This window comes from Lepidochelys kempii, chromosome 9 (assembly GCF_965140285.1).
Source record: "Lepidochelys kempii isolate rLepKem1 chromosome 9, rLepKem1.hap1, whole genome shotgun sequence".
Taxonomy (NCBI): domain Eukaryota; kingdom Metazoa; phylum Chordata; order Testudines; family Cheloniidae; genus Lepidochelys; species Lepidochelys kempii.
Window position 1 is genome coordinate 24,495,413 of NC_136388.1, and position 17,217 is coordinate 24,512,629.

At 46.0% G+C, this 17,217-nt stretch overlaps 1 protein-coding gene across 2 annotated transcripts in view; it reads right to left on the reverse strand.

Annotated features, from left to right (window-relative positions):
• Positions 1-17,217, reverse strand: part of LEKR1 (leucine, glutamate and lysine rich 1) — a 185,215-nt gene that overhangs the window by 133,476 nt on the left and 34,522 nt on the right. Inside the window, exon 1 of one of the 2 annotated variants that reach the window (XM_073359604.2) lies at positions 6-676. The exons of the other annotated variant lie outside the window; for it this stretch is intronic. The gene's annotated coding sequence lies outside the window, so the exon portion shown is untranslated. Of the gene's footprint in view, positions 1-5; positions 677-17,217 lie in introns of those variants that run through there. 2 annotated transcript variants of the gene reach the window in all.

Here is a 17,217-nt window from a genome sequence, read left to right on the forward strand (position 1 = left end):
CTTACCTCGGCGTCCTCGCGCGGCCGGGGACTCCAACGGCTTCTCTGGTAACCACGGCAACCGCGCAACATTGAGGGGCGTAACGACGCGTGAGTTGACGTAGGAGAAGCGGAAGAGAGTCACGTGCCAGGCGAAAGAGAAGCCCGAGGCCGCGGCGGGAGTGGGCAGCCGGAGAGGCAGAAGCGCAGTGTGGAGTAGGTAGGGGAAGCGGTAGCGGTGGGGGCAGCAGGGAGCGGGTGTTTTCATCTGATCTAGCTGCTCAAAGCTAGGCTCGCTCAGGCTGTAACTCCTGCTCGTGTGGAGATTATAAACCTCCATCTCTTCGCGAGGAGTTTCGCTCGTTTGTTAACTCACGTTAAGAACACATTCTCCTCCCCCCCCCCCCACCAAGATAATGCCGGTGAATGATGACAACAAGGAAAAGGGGGGCAAGAGGTGATGCAACCGTGTACAAACAGATGGTGGCTGTGTTTGCAGAGGCAAATTTATATACTACTTTAAGTTATGAAATAATATCCAGTGAGACTGCCCGGTCTGCAGACTGATTGGGGTGTTGTCCAGAGACAGCACATGCTTCCATCAAAACACATGTGCAACAGTTAATACATTTTGATGTGTGCTTTCTATATTAGACAACAAAAAGCCAATGAGATAATAATGATTATGTGTAGCTATTGTATCTGATGACTGGAGTCATGGCTGATGTAAAGGTATGATTTATCAACTTGTTACTGTATTTTATTGAGTGAGAAAATGTTAACTAGCACACCAGAATTAACCCTTGCTATTCCAAAAGAACTATCTTTAACTTCCACCTGGACAGGCACAAACAAGGGCAGGCAAGACTTTGCTTTATCACCTCTTCTAATAAGCCCCTGTAATAATCAAGTACAACTGCCACCATCCCTATTGTTCTACAGAGATTTGTGGAGCGCCTCAGGTACAGAATCTTAACTGAATCTAAAACAGCATTTTGCTGTTGCTCCCATGTGTGTGGGGCAGGGCCCACCTATGTCATCTCAAGCATCTGCTACTTTTGAATTTGCCATACTGCTGCATGATGGATTGTGGTGACCTACACTCCACTCCTTAATCCATATTTAACATTAGTGGTCAACAGTGGGAGAAGCAGTATATTCAGGCCCACCACATGTTGTGGACAGGGAGAGGATAACCAGCTGACTACCTACCCAGTTTTATTGAAAACAGAAAATCCTGATTTCACTTGAGCTGTCTGTGACCCTAGAATTGACTCTAAAGCCTGGGTCAATCCCTGTAAACTAGGACATCTGTTCACCCTCTATATGAACTGTCTGCTTTGCCAGCCCTGAATGAAATCTGTCTGAGTTTACAGTAGAGCAACAAAAAGTAAATAAATTAATGAAAGATGTGAGAATCAAAATAGGAGTTCTTATTATGACTTTCTATTGAATTAATTTCATATCTTATACTAGCTTCTTTTCATTTGTGTTTATTTTATGTGAAGCCTCCTGCATCTACACCAAGGCCAGGAATCTGGGGCTTTTTATTTTATTGTGTCTTGTAAGCCTTGCCACAACAAACCCTGGGTTTAGTTCACACACTGGTGAAGTCATTGTTCTGGATTTTTTTTAAACAGTTGTGGTCAATCAGACCTTTTGTCTAGTTCCTGCACTCATGTGAACCCATATAACTCTCTGGTACTGCGGATGAGGCTTTGACCACAGAACGTCCTCCTGGCTTCATGACTGCATCTTTAAAAGTTGTTCATTTCATAAGCAATATACACTTACAATACTGTCCTTTCATTTTTAAACTATGATATTAAATTAGACAAATTGTCTTAGCAGAGGGTCTGATTATTTAGCAAAGACATGATATGTGATGAAACATCTGTTGGAATTCTGAACTGGAAAAAGGTTAGCAGCAAGTCTCCTGTAATGAAAAATAAGACAATCATTGCACAATGTTGTTGATCTAACTGATTTCATTTGTGTGTGGCCCATTCATTACTTGTTAATTCTGTTTATTTCTATATGAAAGAGAGGTTATGTCTAGCACAAAACTATATGCATAAAACTACACTAAAGTAACATTAAGGTTTAAACTAACTGAAGATGGACCCCTAGCCCACGTAGTGCTGATCATCCACATCAGTCAGTGACTTCAAAGGTCATAACCATAAGGAAAGAACTTGCTGTGCAAACTTCAGCATACAGCATTGCCAGTACACTACAGCTGGGCACTGCAATGTGTGAGCATTTATTCAGGGATCCCACAAGAGTTTTGATGTATTTCTTTTACAAATATGAACAAAGTACCCTTGTTTATTTGGTGAAATTCTTAAAATTTCAAAATACATTAAAGAGCATGAATTAAAATAAGCAAGGAAATATAGCGTTAGGGGTTTCTGCCTGGTTCTAGTTCACTTCTGAACACTATATGTAGCTAGCCCAATAGAGAGATGCAACACCCATGGAAGTCTATTGACCTGATCCTGCATTCATTGAAGTCAATAGCAATTTCTGCTATCAACTTAATTGGAGCAGGATCCAACCTAGGAGCTGTAGGTGTGCTTGACCCCTCTCAGGACCCAGCCAGGGTGAAGTTTATTCAGAGCCCAGCTCGTTATATATACATGCCAGCATTGACAAGAATATTTAGGGAGAAATATAGACACAGTTTCCTGCCCCTTTTAAACTGATTGCATTACCGGAGAGTGGGGAATGGTAATTGTTTTGCTGAAAACTAGGGACTGTGCCTCCTAAAATGGGGATGTTTTGCAGTGTACACAGTGTGTACTTAGGCACAGTTTGTTACGATCAGAGTGAAGGCAGCTGTTACTGAATTTTCCTCCTTTTATTGTTAGAGATCTGATTTGAACTCTTAACAAAACTCCCCTCTTAGGATATGCGGTGGAAGGGAGGCATATTTACATGTGGTTACTTCGAAGCAGGGTGGCCAAACAGGAACAGTTTGAATGAGGGAGGGTTGTTTTTTTATTGTTAAAAGATAGAATAAGATTTACAGTCCCTCAGTGCAACGAACACACGCACACCCAGAGCAAAATCCTCTTTCACCAGCTGCAGAGACTTGAAAAGCCTGATCCCTAAATGAGAAAGGCTCCCTCCCCCGGAGCAGGTCTGAGGGACGTTTCATTGAGAAGTTTATGAGTTATGGGGAGATGGAGAGCAGGCTGCAGAGCTCCCACTAGGTTTGCTGTAAGCGGGTTTCTCTCCCAGCTGTTACACTCCCCTGATAACGAGGAGACTGCGTGTTCCTCCTCCCTAGTGAACTCACTGCCCGTCCCAGCAATAGCGTGACTCTCTTGGCTGGGCTTGGAAAGCAGAAGCTAAGCGTTTAGAGATTAACTGCTCCTCCCGCCCCAGAGCACCTGCACGCCAGCCCGGAAGCAGGGAGAGGTCTCCGGGGTCACTGGGGCAGGAGCATGAATTGCGTGTGCCTCAGCAGCTCGCTGATCCCTGCACATCACGCAATATCCCGGAGCCCAGCTGGCAGCGGCGGCAGCCCTGGCGTGCCAGGCGCGCATACGTGTCACGGCACAGGGCGGCCGCACGGAAAGCGCAGCTCCTCCTGCAGGGCATAACCCCGCTGCCAGGGCATCTACCTCCCGGGACACTGCCCAGCTCCCGGGGCAGTGCCTACCTCTGGGTACCAGAGCAGTGTTCAGCTCCCAGGCACGGAGTTCGACGGTTCAGCTCCGTGGGTACCACAGGCACCCAGCTCCATGGGCAGCGCAGGACAATGCCCAGATCCTGGGCGCCAGCTGGCCGGCTCCCCGTCAGGGCAGGCCATCATCGCCCAGGCCGGCTCTGATCTCCAGAGCATGACCGGTGCCTCCCCACCCTGGGGGAATCCGATTTCTCGGCTGCACTTCGCGTGTATCCGTGGGTGACTAACTCCCCATGAGCGCTGCTGGGAGCTTTGCGTGCAGACCTTAAAGCTGGGCTAACTCGCGAATCCTGAGCGTGGCACAAGCAAAGCAGCCGGGCCCCTTTCATCTCTAGGAGCGCTTCTTATTTTCGCGATCAAGCCAGACATGCAATCCAGGCAGCTCAGAAATAGAATTTTCGACACCAGGACACGAAAGAAGCGTCCACCCTCTTATTAACCTATTTACATGGGAGGGTGGAAACGTCACTGAATCCCTTTATCTCAAAACATCAGCGCTAGAAATTAGGTAATCACGACGGGGCTGGCTGTCGCTAGCTGTAGATGAGACAGCCAAATATAGATGTCGCACGCACGCAGGCTTCATGGTGTTTCTCTCTCTGTGTATGTGCGTATCCACACACACTGATTTCCATTAGGGCTTTTGAAAATCCCTACAGGGATTAGGCACCTATTACAACGGCGTATGGGCTCTCCGCGTGTGTTTCTAAGAACGTGATGAACCCGAAATAGTAGCCCATCTCTCCACAGCGCCCCCCCCAGCCCGCCGCCGCAGACCCATTTAATAGTTCAGCACCATGTAATGCTTTGTAGCGCCCTAAACGTTCAAAGCGCTTTACAGACATTAACTAACTAAATCATGCAGTCTCACGCAGGAGGAACATATGTTTAAAGGTCAAAATCGAGGGTTGACGAGTTCTTTTAACCGTGGCCGAAAGTCAGGGGTTTCTCAGTCCTTTCCACAGGCTATATGTGAACAGCTCCGGTTCGCCCCCCCCTCCCCTCCCCACCCTACCCCACCCCCCAGTGGTGCAATCTGACTACCCCTACGCAGCCCATTCTGGGGGGAAGCGGGGTGGGAGGCAGCTTAGTGTCGAGTCAGTTCCATCGCGCTGCAATCCCGCCTGCATCGCCCCAAAGCACCCGACTCAGTGGGTTCACCTTGAATGATGTGCGGGGGTGGGTGGCAGGGGGCTGCGCTGCGTGTGAAGCAGCACAGAGCGGTTTGAACCACATTTTTAGGAAGTTGGAGGTGTTTCATTGCGCGCCGTATTAAAGGGAGAGCCCGGCCGCCCGGTCCTTTGATTAGTGTAAAAAAACAAACAAAAAAACCTCCAGCGTTTGATTTGCCTTCTGCACATATGTTCCGCCTGCGTGAGACCGGCAGAGTGATTTGTATGGAGGGGGCCCTGAAGGCGCTGAGGAGGTGGAGAGCTGGGGACCGTTCTCAGCTCCTGTCACGCTATTGCTGTGTAAATTTCAGGGTAAGGGTGTCGTGCAGATCGGCGCTGAGATCCGTTTAAATAACCACAGTGTTATGATTGTGAAAGAGAGTAGTCACGCAGCAGCCGGGAGCTGTAGGGAAAGGGCAGGGCAGGGCTCTTCCTCCCCCCACGCCGAGTCGACTCTGCGGCTGTGTGAGAGGAGATCCTGTCACTTATACCACACACACACACACACCCCGCTTGTACACAGCGGGAGGGTGACTGAGCCTGCGGTAAAGCAGTCCCACCTCGGGAAATGGAGCGATCGGTATTGAACACACACATACACGCGCACACAACCACAACGTGAGGGGTAGCAAAGCGGGGGTGGGAGTAGGGGGACCAGGCCCGTACATGCAGCATGAGTAACTGCTACTGCCATCGCTTTTTGCTCTGAAATGACCTGTGGTGTTTTCTAAATGTAGCATCAAATTATCCTAAAGCGGAAATCGGCGCAGAAACAGCTGACACCGCACCCACCATCACGCTTTACTGGCTGCATATTCCTGGAAACGACCATATGGAACTGACAAGAATAAACCTACCTCAGCCCCCTGCTAGACACGTGATCCTGCAATTAAGGGGGTGGGGGGGGGCGCAGCATGAATGTAGACATATACCGACCCTGTTAATATTAGCATAACTTTTAAGGGGAGAGTTTTGTGAGGTTCGTGAGGCCGAATCACCATTTGCCAGGCGGCAGGAGTGGCTTCAAGGCCAAACGGACAGGCAAGAAAATGAGTGCAAGGTACGCAGCGACAACCGGAGTCTGACCCTGCCATTGTCTCCCGGGAGGCGGCAGCTCAAACATAGGACAGGGGTGAAACTTCGCATAGTACTTCCACATCACCAGGCCGGGGCATTGACAGCGTGCGTCCCTCACAGCGCCCCAAGCAGAACACAGATGCAGGAAGGGATCCTGACCCTGGCTGGGGGCGTGGTGAGGGAAGCTCTTTTTCTCAGTATAAGTGACTGGGTCTGCTTGCCTGACAGGCCAGTTGTAATAATCTAACAGGTGCTTTATCTTTTCTGGTAAAAAGCCTATTATTTGATAGGTGGAAGGCCTTGTGCTTTTAGGGCTGTTCTGTTTGGTTTGGGTTTTTCATCCAATAAACAGTATTAATACAAAAAGAAAAGGAGGACTTGTGGCACCTTAGAGACTAGCCAATTTATTTGAGCATAAGCTTTCGCGAGCTACAGCTCACTTCATCGGATGCATGCATGACTGTATTTTCCACCACATGCATCCGATGAAGTGAGCTGTAGCTCACGAAAGCTTATGCTCAAATACATTGGTTAGTCTCTAAGGTGCCACAAGTCCTCCTTTTCTTTTTGCGAATACAGACTAACACGGCTGCTACTCTGAAACCTGTATTAATACAGTTTACAGAAGCAACCTTGCCTTGTTACCCTCAACCAACTCTGCTGTGACATGCCTTATCATTCCTAATGCTCAGCGAGGGGAATGGAGAGATAAAGCTACTGTTTAGTTTGACCACCCCATAGGTATGCATAGGGTGGTATCCATAGCGCTCCGCTGAGAATTAAAATCCAAGAGCCTGTGTTGGCCTTGCAGGCTAGGCCTCCAAAACAAATGGAGAGTGAGGTGAGACAAAGTAGGAGGGGTCAAAGGAAGGAGAAGGTTTTCAGCAGTGTGGAAGGTCATGACATGAGGTTATTTCTGGTGCTGTAGCTACACAGCTGGTTAGTTCCTGTTTTTAAATTGTGTTGGTTGTTTGATTTGCTTTTTTTACATCAGTGGCATAGCTAGGAGTGGAAATTTGGGTGGGCCCCAACTTTTGGGTGAATGGGCAATAACAGACTGTGCTAGCTCAGCTTCTCCCCTGACTCCATGCCCTCTTCCTAGCCCTGGTGCTCCAGACACAGGGCTTCACCTGCCAAGCTGGACATGCCCATGGGGCGGCTCAGAAAATGGCGAGGCAGAGCTGCCGGAGCCTAGCTTTCTGAAGGGTGGGTGCATAGCTCCATCCTGGATTTCAGGTGCCTGAGTGATGCTCTGGGGCCTCTATGGCAGCACTATACCCCTGCTCAGATTTGGGTGGGCCTGGATGCTAAGTGAGTGGGCAACAGCTCACTCAGGCACACCCGTGGCTATGCCCCGTTTTACATTTTTGCAACAAGGATGGGTTCAGAAGTGGGAAGGAGGGAACTGAAAGTGCAGGCTGGATGGGGACCAGGGCCAGCAAGGTAATTCCAGACAAAGGGACAGTGTAGGCAAAAGTGCAGAAACGCTTGTGGGAGAGGGACTCACAGAGGCTGTGAAAGCTAGTAGAGCTGCCAGAGCATAAAGGAGTCAGGGAGTAGAACGGTGGGAGAGGAAAGAGAGTTGTGGGAAGGAGCAGAACTGTGCACACAGCACTGAAGGCAAAGACAGGGAGTTTTCATTTGATGCAGAGGGTAGTGTGATGCCAGCGAAGAATGGAAATATGGCAATACTGAAGGGAAGGAGGTTGCCGTACTCTAGGTGGGACATTACCAAACCAAAGACAAGAAATAGGGATGCAGCTGTTATAGAAAAGGAATCAGCAGGATTGGACAATGACTTGATGTTAGAAGAGGAGAGGAGAGATGTCAAGCATGATATCAAGGGTGTCTGCTTGGAAGACAGGCAACAGAGCGGATTTCATGATTATGATGGAAAAGGAAGGGAGGATATGAAGGCAAATGAGTTCATATTGCATTTGAGTTGGCAGCAGGACATCTAGGGACAGATATCAGAAAGAGATTCATAGTTGTAAGATTGAAGTGAGGGACAGGTCAGGAGCACAGAGACAGGTGTAGTGGTCATCAGCACAGAAGTGGGAGTTAAAGCCATAAGAGCTCAAATAGTCTCTCATCCATTTTAATGTAAAGGGAGAGGAGGATGGGGCCACAGACCAAGCCCCAGGGACACCAGTGGAAGAGAGTTCAAAGTCTTGGTCCTTCTCTTCAAGGTGCTCAGTGGCCTGGGCCCAGCAAAGCTGGAACACCCAAAATTTCAGGATGAGGACTGTGGTCAACAACCTTCCTCCTCAAGCAAAATGGAACTTTCTACCATAAGGATAAAGTTCCTCTATAAAGGGAGGGAGCTTTCTCAGGGGCCAGGACAAGCTTCCCACAGGAACTAAGGGCCAACACAAATCTCACTTCCTTCTCTCCAAGTGCAAGGTGACCTGCCTTGTCTAAGTTATACACACTGCTGTGTGGTTATTAAAAACCTAACAAAACCCTCTCTACAACAAAATGCTCCACTGCACACACAGTTCTCCCTCTTAGGAGAGGATGGAGAAGGAACGCATAACAAATGGTCATCCTGATGCTTAATGCACTACTGGAAAGCACTCAGATCCTATAATAATGAAGGTGGTATAAGAACCTGTATAGAACTGGTTAGATAGGAAAAGGAACCACCAACAAGACAGACACTGAAAAGTCAGGAAGCAGAGAGTACTAAAGAGAATGGAGTGACTGACAGTATGAATCCAGCAGACAAATTGGAAGGTAAGAGGAAAGAAGCCCTTGGATTTGGCCAGGAAGTTATCACTACAGATATGACTAACAGCAGCTTCAGTGGAGTGTACTTGTAATATATAGTGCCCATTCCCTTGTATTTGTTTCCATAAAGCATTCTGAGATCCAGTTTTCATGAAAGACTATATATCAAAATAAAGTCCCAACCTATATCAGTAATCAGTTGGGATTAGTCTCATGAGTCAAGGCTTGCAGGCCCTCCTAAAATTGTATTATGATGAATACTATTCTGGACTTCCACTCACCTTCTGCTGCTCTGGATTGACCCAATCAACCACTTCTAATAATGGTGGTATTAATTACTTTGTTCTAGGTTGTCTTAACCTTTCCTCCTCCTCCTGGTGATGTTACATCATGACGGGTCAATACAATGTGATGCATCAACACATCATGATATGAAAATGTAAATGTTGCATTGTTGTGACAAGTGACCTGATGTGTCCCATAGGACAATTGTAAATAGGTGACAACCCTACAGTAGGATAGCACAGGGTGTACTTTAATTATGTGTACATTTGGATGGTTAACAAAACTTAATTATGATCTTATGCTTTGCAGTGAAGCTAGATTGACAGTACCGTACAATAAGAACTGTAACTCAGAATCTGATATGGCTCCCATTAAACTCATTGGTAAAACTCTCATTGTCTTCAAATGGAAGCAGGATTAGAAAATCAGGGACCTCAGGAAGTCATCTAGTCCAACCCCCTGCTCAAAGCAGGACCAATACCCAATTTTTGCCCCAGATCCCAAATGGCCCCCTCAAGGATTGAACTCACAACCCTGGGTTCAGCAGGCCAATGCTCAAACCACTGAGCTATTCCTCCCCCCCCTTAGGGTCTACTGTGCAATTTATTCATATATTAATATGATTAGAATGATATTCACAACAAAAAGATTAATAACTTGTATGTAGTTTATTAAAAGGTAAACAATTACATCTTTAGAACATAACAGATGCATGTAATAGAAATAGATATATGGCATGACAGCCAATTTAAGTATATCGAACACCATATGAAAAAAGAAAACTGTTGCCCTGAGCCTATCCATGCTTATATCAGTGTAAACTAGGGTTAATTCCACTGAAAGTTAATGAAGTTACAACAGAATAAAATCAGCGTGAGATCAGAATCAGGATCTGTGACTGTATAATGTAATGAACCTTAAATGCATTTCCATTCAGATATTGATTAGTCTGGCAACAAAAGGGAGAAGCAGACAGTTAAATGATGCATGTGAGAGAGAATCGGGCAGGTTGATTCTATGATGTGCTTGGAGTGGAAAGTTAAAAGTGGAGTGTTAAAAGAAAAACATGCACCTTGAAGAGTTTGTCACTTCGAATCTCTTAAAGCACAAAAGTAGAGCCAGGTGATCTATGCACCGTGAACAATTTATTTAATTAATTTAGCTGTCATTACTCTTTGTGAATCATCTGTGATCAGGTCATGATTTCTGCACATTTATTATTTGTAATTGTCCTAATGATTTGTAAAAGCAAATTTTCACCTATAAATTGCTTGCATAATAGTCATTAGAAGTATTTGCTATTCATCTAAAAAAACTGCCAAACAAACAATTTGGCACAATTGGTAGTGAGAGGCCAAGAAGAGTAGGGTGTTCAGGTGCACTAGCTGAGGCCGAAGTACATTGGCAGAGCTATGTGTCAAGAAGCACTTACGGTACCTGCCTACACTATGCCTAGCTCTAGCCCATACTTTGGGTCCTTCATTTTCACAAGCAGTGAATTCCCCCACCATTGTTTTTAAAGTCTAAGATACATACGGCATTGACAGTGGCTTCATTATTTCTGATGCCTGACTTCTACACCGCTTCATTTGTGGATAAGGACTGAGATAAATTACTTTCCAGGTGTATTAGCTGCCTAGCAACTGGTTGCCAGGGAAAAAAATCAGGAGGTCAGAATAGATGTTTCAGTTACTTTGATCCTTTAGGATCGAACCTTTAATAAGGCAGCATGGTCTAGTAGAGGGAATGCAATGCTTGTGCAGCACTTTGCAAATGTAAACCCGACTTGCCCTACTCATGTGAATAAAACTTTTCCTATAAGAGCAAAACATTTTGAAATTAAAATTAAAACAACATTAGTCTGTCAATATGAAGTCATAAAAAGAGCTCATCTTCCTCTCGGTTACACAGTGCTTCTCCAGTGACTTCAGGCACCATCAACGGTACCTTGCAGCCCCACTTTTCCCACTCCATTGACAGAGGGGCTGCAAAACAACAATAAAATATTCTCTTGCAGAACACCCCTACTGCAAGCACAGAGCTGGCTAGCCTGGCTCTGTGCTCCCCTGCAGGATCCCTCAGTGCAGGAGAAGTTCAAGGCTGTGTCAGGATGGGCCAGGAGGAGGCATGACTAGGGTGTTCTTACACCCCATCTTTTTCCTGTCTGTTTAAGGCCCACAGAGACCATGGTGGCTGAGGTACAAGTTAGGACAGCCCTGAGGGTTGCCCTAACATGAGCTGGGGCCCCCTACCAGCCCTAGGATAAGGGAGGTATAAGTCACTTCCCACTGGGCTGGGCTCTGAACCAAGATAGGGATTAATTAAGGCCTTAAATGGGGTTCCACCAGTGTAAATAAGAAGAAGATGGTGCCCAAAGTGTCTAGTTTTAAGTCAATGGCTCTGGTTTTGAAAACAAGATAATATTCTCAACTCTGATGCTGCATGCACCCAAGATTATATAAACAAGTAAATACCTGATAGTAATTTTAGGAGGTGCTTTAGCCTTCTCTTGTTCTGATTCCATTAGCATTTTTTAAAGAAATTACCTCACTTCATGGTGGTAAAAACTATGGAGTCCCCAGCTGTACCAGTACACAGTGCTGTCACTGTGGATTAGTCATGTCCATTACCACAAGAAAATTGGGAGCTAAGTCTCACATTTTATAGTTTATAGGATCTTTTTTACAGTCAATGATTTTTTCCCCCTACATAATACAAAATTATATAAAAAAATAAGCATCTTGACCTTTTGCTGCTTGCCATTTACTACTGAATGTGAGTGAAAGATGGCCATAGTGTTACACAAGGTGTGCAGAAAGCCATCTCTAGCCAGATAAACACAACAGTACAATGGGTGAATGCCTCTTCCCATTTCCCTCAGTGGGATTGTGACAGTCTAGAGTCTAGCAAGCTGGGAGCTGACTCCCACAGTACACATCATGTATGTGTAAAGGGTGGAGAGACAAAATCAGTTTAGTGACTTAAGGTGCAGGTGTCCAGCAGGACAGAATTTGTCTCACTGTCTTTATGCTCCTTACTGCTCAGCTTTTCCATTGTGGGTCCTTCCTTTATCCCGTTACTCAAGCATGACTTGCCTGTCACATGGATTAGAGGTTTTAAATAGCAGAAACCTAGTTTCTGGGATGCAGCTATGACTCAAGACCCTAAATTTTAATAAGCTGTTCAGAGGGTTTTTTTGTGGTTAGTTGGAATTAATGCCTGCAGAGCAATGACGCTATCATGCTACTGTCTGCTCTCTTTAGTGTGCACCTTTCATTATAGTATCTAGGCACAGTCACAAATTTAAAAGACCAACATTTCCAGTTTGGAAACAAACCACATTCTCCCTACAATTAAAGGCATTTTATTATTGCTAAATATTTATATTGCAGTGATGCTCTGAGGCCCCAACCAGGATTATGGACCACTGTGTTTGGTGCACTGCAAAGCGCAAAATAAAAGACAGTCCCTGCCCCAAGGAGTTTACAGCTGACCTATATCCACAAGTTACGTTTAGGTGGTTACTTGCCAAAGAACTATTGCCATAGTAATTTTGCAGCCCTTTTGTTTGCTAGAAGGCAAGTCAACAGAGAATAATCTTGCATCAGGCACTGCAGGCTGCAGGACTCCATCAGCCTGACTTCTGGTGGGAGCAAGTTTTACAGCTGAGGGGCCTCTGTTGAGAATGCCTGGCGCCTGAGATACCAGACTTATTATCTGTGGTTAGCTGGATGGAAAGCGTTAAAAATGGAAACAAACAAAAAAGTAGTGGTACTCTTCCAAGCTCCTCCCATAAAAAAAACTCTATCCACTTACACTACTCAGAGCAGAAAAAGGATGGTCCAGGTGTTGGAGCACTAATTGAGACCAAAGGAGATCCAGGTTCAACTCTTGCTCCACCACAAACATCCTGTGTGACCCGGGACAAGTTACTCTGTGCCTCAATTCCTCATCTGTAAAATGAGGGTAATAGTTCTGCCCTACCTCACAGGGATGTTGTGAGGGTAAATACATTAAACATTGTGGAATGTACCTACAACAGACAGGCACCACACACAATACTGTAATGATCCTGCTGGCTCATAACAGGGTACTGCATTAACTCCCAGTTTAAACACTCAGCCAGCAGAGTACAGGAATGGAAAATAAATCATTTTATTTTTATTCAGAGGGCTGGATTAGAGCAGAAGCACTGGCCAGAGACAGCAGCCTGACAGCTGGTTGTGGAGAGAAGGCTGGAGAACAACCGTGAAGGTAGGACTGGAGGGTCTGACAGCTGGACAGACCAGAGCTGGACCTGCTGCTGGCCGGGGGAAGACGTAGCCTTAGCAGGAAGACACATGGGTGAAGCCAGACAGTGTGGAGGGGTTACAATGGGACTTCTCTGTTACTTTCATACGCCTGGCTTGGACTGCCCAGAGGGGCTGGGTTGGGAACTTTTGGGTTCCTTTTTGGTAGCTGTTAAAGCAAGCGAGCCTGGGATGTTCACATCTTTTATTTCTGGCAGCCCTAGTAAAGGAATCTGCACTTACACAAAGTGAGAGTGCCCTGAGTGGATTCTCAAGGGCTAGAGGCTGGAGAGCCCAGTGCTTAGAGCACCTACCGCACTTGTCCTGGAGCACGTGGTGCACTCAGCCCACTACCAGACCCTTAGGGACTGGTGTAGCACAGCACTGACAGTAACACCTGCAGTGGGGTTGGGTACAACAGATTGTGCAGATATTTGAAGTATGATCACACGTCTTGGGTTCCTCAGACTCTATTCTCTCTCTTAGGCTGGTAAATGATTCCCAGTACTCGCTCCAGGCAAGTATACAGCATACCCCTAAATCGCATCAGTAGCCACATCTGAGAGATCACTGAATGTTTTGTTCTAACTACTCACGGCATTTGCTTCCTACAATACCTTTTGTAATTGAATTGTCACAGGGCCAATGGGAGGGCCTGACTTGGGTTGTGGAATGATGAGGCAATTCCGGTGGAGCTACCCTCTAGTACTGACCTACTGGTTAGTGACCCATAATGTATTAGGAAAGTTCACCAGATTGGGTACTGAGCACAGTCTAAAGGAACAAGATCAAAAATAGAAAATCTGGTACCATACGTCTGGGGCTTCCCAAATCATCTGCACACCTATAAGGTGTTACCTGTCAGCTCTGTGTTCTTGGGGAACCCGGGTGCAATACCTGCCTGTCTGACTCACAAAAGACCTTCCCCCCGCCCCAGCCTCTGCTTGAACCAAAGCCAATCAGAAGAAAGACTTACAAAAAGCAATGAAAAGACAGGGAGAGACACACCTAAACCCCTCTGGACAAGGGTGACAGGATTAAGGCAACTCCCCTAGCCTCGTTTGCATGGAAGATGGGACAGGGAGGCATCTCTATTAGCATACAGAATGAAGAACAGAGATTCCAAGGCAAGAACCACACTTAATTCTGGGACCAGAAAAGCAGGAAAGTACTGCACAATGGAGGATCTCTGCTCCAGATGTTAATGAACTCATGCCTACACACACCCAGCTCAGTAGTTATCAGACCAATTCTAGTAATAAATCCTTTATTGGTATCCAAAATACTGAAGCTGCCTAATTGCATTGTGAGGTCCCTCGAAGGAGCATCACCCATAGCCAGGAATGATCAGTTCCTATTGTCTAGCCTGAACAAAACAACTTCGGTATACTCCATTGAGCCATCAGTTTACCCATAAACAAATCTAGTGTTCTCCCTTGAACCATTGTTGTTTCCCTACAAAAACCCCTACCCACGCTCAAGTAAATGTTCTGATGCCTGGATCCAAAATCTGCATCAGTTGCATTGGGACTTCATCTTCTCCTGACTGATCGTGCTGGGGGCTCTGCCTGGCTCCAGCACTCCGGACCCTAAGGTACCACTACCACCTGGGAACCCCAACCAGTTCAAGCTTCACAGAGTGGAGAGAAATCCAACTCACTCTCTCTCTCTCTGTTTTTTTCCCTTCTACTCTAGGTATAGCTCTTTAACACTGACTTGTGTGATCAGGTATAATTTTCTAAACCTGACTTTTGTAATCAAATTTAAGATAGATTTAAATGTATGTTTTGTTTCTTTGTTTGGCTCTCCTTGTAAGGTTATTACCTGGCAATAAACAACTTTTATGGTTAAGCTGGTTGCTTCCCCCCGCCACCCCGCGCTCTCTTTTTTGTTTTTGGCTTCCCCATTCGCTCTGCAGCAAAGCTACAGATCCCTGCAACGCCCAAAAATCCTGTGGGATTTGTTTATCCAGTGAGTTGCTACCAGAACAATTTTAATGTGAAAGTAGGGATAGGGATGTGCTGAACCTGTGGCATCAGTGGTCAGCAGCTTGGCTCGACCCAGCCTGCTGAGTCCAAGGGCATATAAGGGGTCAGCTTGGGAGTGCTGATTGACCCGGTCCGCTCAGATGCGCTCTGTTAATGTGTGTGAGAGGGGTGTTCATCTGATTCTGGGGCTGGAGGAACACAGCCCTGGGGAACCTAGGTCCTGCAGGACAGCTCCATTGGGCGGGAACTTGCAGCAGGGAGAAGTAGAGCTCCGTATGAGAACACAAATGACACAAGCAGTACACTGATAGAATTACAGAACCCCACCCCCACGCCGAAGAGTAACCCTAATAAATGAGCGTATCCCAAAGTAATGGGCAAATCTGGTAACAAAGGAACTTGACTCCTCTGGCCAATAGGGTTGTCAACTTTGGTAGGATGAATTCCTGGAGAGTTCATCACATGAGATAGTCTTTAATTCCTGGAGATTCCATGATAATCCTGGAGGGTTGGCAACCCTGCTGGCAAACAAGCCCAGCAACTCTGCCCGCATGAACAACAGTGTGGGGAGGTTGAAGACTCTGAGCACACCACGCTAGAGCAGGAGAGAATGACCTGAAGCCTGAGGACCAATAAGCAGAAGAGGCAGACAGAAGCTCAGATGGCAAGTCATGCACACTGATTGCAGCTCTAAAGTACACTGCTCAGAGCATCCCCATTGCTGGCAATGGAGAGTTAGTGAGTTTCACTGCAGGCCAGACCTCTCGGGTAGAACTGAATGGAGTACAGTACATACTGCTGCTGGTGGGATTGCGGTTCAGTACATTTTATTTTGTTGCTTGCCTTGTGACCTGCTTTTCTCATGCTGCAAAATAACAGAATGCTCAGGCATTGGTGCCAGCATACTCACTGTGACATCATTAGCTTCTAGGGATCCACTGGTGAGGGGAGAATTTAGACCTCTAATAATCCATTCACTGGCTGCTGTCTGAGCACTGCACATACATGTTCAGAGGAATAGGAGAAGCATGTGATTTGCACCTATGGTGTTTGAACTGCTTACCTGAGAGGGTCAGAATGTATGGTGTATTTTGGTGATTTGTAAGCAATGTTGGCCTGAGCACCCATTGTGTCAACACTTAAAGCAGTGTGAGGGCTGCTCCACATTACACTCTTCAGACCCCTCTGCTTTGTCCAGAGGATAGCAAAGGGGATCAGAGCAACTGGAGACAAAGCCCATCACACCCGCTTTAGCCACTACTCCAAGAAAGGATCATCCAGAGCATCCTGGAATTTACAGCAGCTCAGGACCTCTTCTACAACAGCCATGTCCTTACCAAGGTATTTCGTAAGTCAGTGGCCAAGTTGTGAATAGAATCCAGATCTCCTGACTTCCAGCCAATCTCAGAGCACTAGACTAGCAATAGCTGCCCCTGATGTGTAATAAATGAATGACCAATAAAAGTTAACTCCACTGTAGTTGCTAAGGAATATTAGTCACAAGGATATCTTCATCTATATTTAAAACATTAAAAATATCCCTACAGAATTACTGCTTTTGCCAGGGCTTGTTTAAGTCAGCTCTTTTTCCTGACTTTTCTCAGACCAATACATCCCAGCTGTGAGTTGATATATTGGGCCATCCTCATACCTTCTATAATTCTCTTGTCCTCAAAGCAGCACACACAAGGGATGAGTTAAGCCCATCATTTCCAGCTAAGCCTGTCGGGTTATATTACATTACATGATGTGTGAAAATACCAGTGCAGCTGGTCTGGCGTGTCATGGCTACACAAGGAAATTAAAATATATAAGACAAAACACAAGGTCCTAATTTTTGGCACTAAGGCTGAATTTCTGACAGGCTCTCTGCACTGTGGCATCAACAGTCAATTCACTGTTGGTAATGGGTAATCCCAACTATTTGGGCCACAGTGTTAAAATGTAGATTTCTAAAAATAGAAAAGGAAAACTGGATAAAAAATAAACAAACATCTTATATTT